The following is a 6038-nucleotide window of genomic DNA, read 5'->3' as shown; positions in this document are numbered from 1 at the left end:
ATCGTCATAAAACTCTGACCCCCAATCAGCCTCTCACACAAGCACTTTAATATTAAATAATGAGAGTTGGGGAGATGTTCTCTGCTATAGTTCAGGCCCTGGGGGCTAGAGGTACAATATATTGCCTGTCTTTTTCTTGACCTAGAGATGTGGTAATGAACCGAAGCCAAGGAATTTCCACAGGAAGTGGACATTGTCTCAGATTTGGTCACTAATCGCTGGAGAAAATACTTATTCAATGTGAGCAGAGTGTCAGCATTTTGTATGGGCCTGCCCATTTTGTCTGGTGATCTGTGAGGATAAATATGTCGTATATTTTAAAAAACATGATAAAATTAACATACACAGGAGAAGACATTTTGTATGGGCCTGCCCATTTTGTCTGGTGATCTGTGAGGATAAATATGTCGTATATTTTAAAAAACATGATAAAATTAACATACACAGGAGAAGACATTTTGTATGGGCCTGCCCATTTTGTCTGGTGATCTGTGAGGATAAACATGTCGTATATTTTAAAAAACATGATAAAATTAACATACACAGGAGAAGACATTTTGTATGGGCCTGCCCATTTTGTCTGGTGATCTGTGAGGATAAATATGTTGTATATTTTAAAAAACATGATAAAATTAACATACACAGGAGAAGACATTTTGAATGAATCATCTTTGACATTAGTCTGAGGCATCACCTTCCATCCACTAGACCAGAGGAGATCTGACTCCCTCTCCAAGGAACATTGAACATCTGTTAAGTGGCATTGGATCTAATTGACTTTTTGGAGGGTGACCAGTTTTGAAAGGGGCGAGGGAAAGGGAGTGAGGGAGCCCCTTGTTCCCTCTGAGCAGTGCAGGGGGTTTGTAGTGGGCAGAGTACAGGACAGGTGGTGAGCGTAGGCTTCGGAAACATCCGTATAATCACAGGCTGAACACAGAGACGGAGGATAGTAATAATAGGTACTATAGGGAAGTGAAGCCACTCAACCGTTCTAATGAACAGACATTGTCCTCCTAGCTTACACACACACACACACACACACACACACACACACGGCAATCTGTCTCTGGGCATTAGTTTTGCTATAGTTTCAGGTGGAGAGGGCAGAGATCTTTAAAATGTACTGAAGAGGTCAGAGGTCACTCATGAATATCCACTCAGGGGTAAGCTTCATTTACCGTTAATGACTCTCCCTGAGGGTGAGCTGGCTGCTGCACTCTCTCTCTCCCTGCTTCATCTCATGAAGGGTTGAATCAGCTTTTATCATCAATTAACTCAGATCCTCCTCTTGTCTGATGATCTGTTGATCCCTGTGCTGATATTTCTCCGTAGCTCTTGCTTCCTCTTTCTCATGTCTTTGATTCCTCTTTTAACGGTCAGTGAAGTAACCAGGCAGGCTGATATCATGGTCATGAAACCCCAATGTCCACTGCTCAACATATGGACAAATCAATGAGAGGCCTTTTCATTAGACAAGCTGTCATCAGGGAGCCCCTTCAATAACAGCGGAAATGGCAACGGCAGTGCACGATTCAGTTGTTTCTTTCTTGGTGGATTTATAATTACAGCAGATGTTTGACTGACTTTCTGCTTTTGATCAGCTAATTATAAAGGAAACACGGGTGCTAAATAATCTTCTGTTGCATGGAGGAATGTGATCTTAAGTTTCCACCAGCCTTAATGTTGTAATTATAGACTGGAGTCTTCAATGGAGAGAAGGAACCCTCATATTAAACACATCATCAGAGAGACATATTTGTTTGACATCTGCTCAGACTGCCATGTTCTTGCATCTGGAAGGAGACATGTCTTGAGGCCAGTTTCGATCTGGCCTACTTGTCTGGGTTCTCTGAATGTGGCTCTTCTTGTCCATAGTACATTTGACCTGTGTCTTAAAACACTTCACACGTTGGCCGTAACTAACCATAAACACCTCCAAAAGAGATAGAATACCTGACATGTTTATAATGTGGTACGTGTTTAGGATAGAGAGGATGTCGAACATATCCATTCTAGTACAGGTATGTCTGTCTGACGGGGACTACCCATGACACTGCACAGATGTTAAAGAGCAACAGTTGACTCAGAAACACTGTACATCTAATTAGCATGATCCTTTAAATGAAATGTAGTTGACCTCATGTCCTGTATTCTATTTATTTCTACGACATGTACAGTGGGGCAAAAAATCATTTGCAGATCAATTCATTAAAAATCCTACAATGTGATTTTCTGGATGTTTTTCTTCTCATTTTGTCTGTCATAGTTGAAGTGTACCTATGATGAAAATTACAGGTCTCTCTCATCTTTTTAAGTGGGAGAACTTGCACAATTGATGGCTGACTAAATATGTTTTTTGCCCCACTGTATGTTCCTGTAGCACATGTGGAAACCGGTGAAAGAATACCAGAATGCTTTACAGTAATGTTCAACAGTCTACCAAAAAATATCACATTCAGCCATAATATATTAGAATAATTCATCTCCCTCCAATTTCTCACCCTCAATATTTCAGACAATTAATCAGACTGCATAGTCCAGAACATTCTCAAGATATTTGTCACTTCCTCCCTGTCTCTCTGAGAATAGCCTGGCCTGTAGAGGGTATATGGGTCAGAGAGGTGACTTGATGGTGGAATGCACTCTCCCCATGAACTCCAGGCTCCAGGGTCACCAGGGCCAGATCAGACTCCCACAGAGAGGGCTCTATCCTGGACCAGGAGAGACCGAGGAGTGGGCAGATGCTCTAGTCAGTTGAGGGGTGAAGAGTGAAGACTGTGTATGGCAACTCAATCAGGGAAAATAATAGATTTGACCTATAGTATGAGGACACAATGATATGTGCCCCTATATTGAAGGCTGCTATAGATGGTGAATACTGTTATTGAGATGAGTTTAATTAACATGAATTTCCATGACTGAACAAACCCTAAACAAACCTCTAGTCCAGTACCTGTCTTGGTCACGGTGACATGAATTTTGACCAGTTGGTCACAGTTTGGAACCATTGGGCTGGCATTGTAGTGGCCTCTTAACAGTAATAATAGTCTTGGCAAACGCCCCTTCCTGCTATAACAGCTGCTCTAGAAGACTGATGTAAGCTAAACAGTGTCCATAACAGGCAGGCAGGCACTCCGGAAGTGAAGAATGAGGATTGGATTAGCAGCCCTTTGTGATGTCTGCCACCTATTACAATTCATACGAATTTTCAACAGAGGAGGACAGCATTCTTCTGTCTGTTCCTCATAATGTCTTGTGTTGAGGCAGAGTGTCCATGGCAGGCAGACAGGCAGGCTGGCCTGAATTGGCAGCTACTTGACCTCCACTGCAGCTACTTGACCTCCACTGCAAGGGTCACTAATCACTTTCATCTGAGGTGATCTGAGGGCTGGGGTGACTTCCAGGCTCCAGCCTTATTCGCGTTGGCTTAATCCCTGGAACATGGGCCTTATTCACCGACTATGTCTGAACAGTAGTTAGGCCTTCACAGGGAACACTAGTGAGATGTATGGGGAGAGGTGTATGAGGCTAAATCTCAGGACCTGCCTATAAAAGCGCGCTCTACGTACCTTGCGTTGAGCCTGTCTGGCTGTTTGCATATTAATATGTCCGAGCCTCAATGCAATGTATCCAGTCAACTGGTGAATGGATGGCTATCTGCTTTCAGGGCTCTAGTACTGAAACATACAGGGAGCTTTTAGCTGGGGGAACTCTCAAATACATTCCCCTTTTTCTCTTCTCTCCTCTTTCATGAATGGAATCCTCTGACCTTCAACATTCTATACCCAAAGAGCAACAAGCCACTATTGTTGCTGGTTTTTGTTGTTGTATTGTTATCATTTGTTTTTTTACCTCTTGTTCATTCCCCCTCTTCATTCCCCACTTTTACATTGTTGAACCTTGGCCTGCCCATTCTAATCAACAGGCTCTCCTTTATTAGTACAACCAATGATCGAAAAGGTGATGGTCAAGGCAATTTTATCATGTATCAGATACCTTACATCCAGTAAATTCACAGTGTTATGAGATGAGAACTAGATTATAGAAATAGAGGGACTGATGGCAATGGAATTAACATAGTGTTCATAGTGTAGTATGTCGTTTTTAGATTGGTGTTCATTGTGTACATCAGTGGAGGCTGCTGAGGGGAGGAAGGTTCATAATAACGGCTGGAATGGAGTGAATGGAATGTTATCAAACACATGAAAACCTGTCACACCCTGATCAGTTTCACCTGTCCTCGTTATTGTCTCCACCCCCTCCAGGTGTCGCTTGTTATCCCTGGTGTATTTATCCTTGTGTTTTCTGTCTCTCTGTGCCAGTTCATCTCGTATGTTCCAAGTCAACCAGCTTGTTTTTCCCCGTGCGCCTGCCTGTTCTATTCTCCTTTTTCTAGTCCTCCCGGTTTTGACCCTTGCCTGTTTTCTGGACTCTGTACCCGCCTGCCTGACCATTCTGCCTGCCCTGACCTCGAACCTGCCTGCCACGCTGTACCTCCTGGACTCTGAACTGGATTTGACTTTATGCCTGTCCACGACCATTCTCTTGCCTACCCCTTTTGGATATAATAAATATCAAAGACTCAAACCATCTTCCTCCCGTGTCTGCATCTGGGTCTCGCCTTGTGCCCTTATAAAAACCATGTGTTTGATACCCTTCCATTCACTTCATTCCGGCCATTATTATGAGCAGGACTCCCCTCAGCAGCCTCCACTGGTGTACATGCTGTACAGTAGGTGGGTTGTGTTAATTCTGTGTCTATATCTTGTCAGTATATTCTGTTTATTGTGGTAGCACTATTTCACTGAGTCAAATTCCTGTACATGCGAATGTATTTGTTGAATAAAGGTGATTCTGATTGAAATAAGTCCTTCATGACTCCATCAATTAGACACCAAATGAATGAAGTATAAACCACAAACAGTCAGTAAGTATATTCGTATGCAGGCCAGTAGAGATAAGGCTCCAAATCACGGGACAAAATCATACCCATACATTTCTACTTAGGCCCTACATCGATTAGATGTGTATGAGCGATAGATCACTCGTTAAATAATACTTTACAAATGTGTGATGGCGTCCTGTGTCCGACCCTGGCCTAAATCACCGTGACAAGGGGACATGGTACGTATAAGCACATATTCCATAGTCCATAAACTAAACAGGCAGTTATTGATTCAGCTCCCTTCAGCCCGGGTCCCGGAGGTTGAGCTTGCAATATTAATGGATCCTCTAAAATAAGGAGTATATCCCAAATGGCATCCTATCCCCTATACAGTGCACTACTTTTGGCCAGAGCCCATATAGTGCACTATATTGGGGAGCACCCAGGGAGTATGGCTGGGCCTGGGCGGCTCCACTGGCCAACGCCGTAGCACTGGGGTGGTCAGCAGTTTATGGAGGCGAGGCATACAGGTCAACAGAGTGTCAGGGGTCAAAGATTGCCATCCCAAAGGTCTCCAATGACCCCAGCCAATTGATTGCTTACACATCAGAAAGCTTCCTTGCTGTGTTAACTTCAAATTTTGCCCTGGAGGCTACAGGGCCGTATGACCACCACCTACAGGGCCGTATGACCACCACCTACAGGGCCGTATGACCACCCCCTACAGGGCCGTATGACCACCACCTACAGGGCCGTATGACCACCACCTACAGGGTCGTATGACCACCACCTACAGGGTCGTATGACCACCACCTACAGGGTCGTATGACCTCCACCTACAGGGCCGTATGACCACCACCTACAGGGCCGTATGACCACCACCTACAGGGTCGTATGACCACCACCTACAGGGCCGTATGACCACCACCTACAGGGCCGTATGACCACCACCTACAGGGTCTTATGACCTCCACCTACAGGGCCGTATGACCACCACCTACAGGGTCGTATGACCACCACCTACAGGGCCGTATGACCACCACCTACAGGGTCGTATGACCACCTACAGGGTCGTATGACCTCCACCTACAGGGCCGTATGACCACCACCTACAGGGTCGTATGACCACCACCTACAGGGTCTTATGACCTCC

The sequence above is a fragment of the Oncorhynchus mykiss genome, chromosome 20 (genome assembly GCF_057628025.1).
Source record: "Oncorhynchus mykiss isolate SJ-2025 chromosome 20, ASM5762802v1, whole genome shotgun sequence".
Lineage (NCBI taxonomy): Eukaryota > Metazoa > Chordata > Actinopteri > Salmoniformes > Salmonidae > Oncorhynchus > Oncorhynchus mykiss.
The sequence above is the reverse complement of the archived record's forward strand: the minus strand, read 5'-3'. Positions refer to the sequence as shown.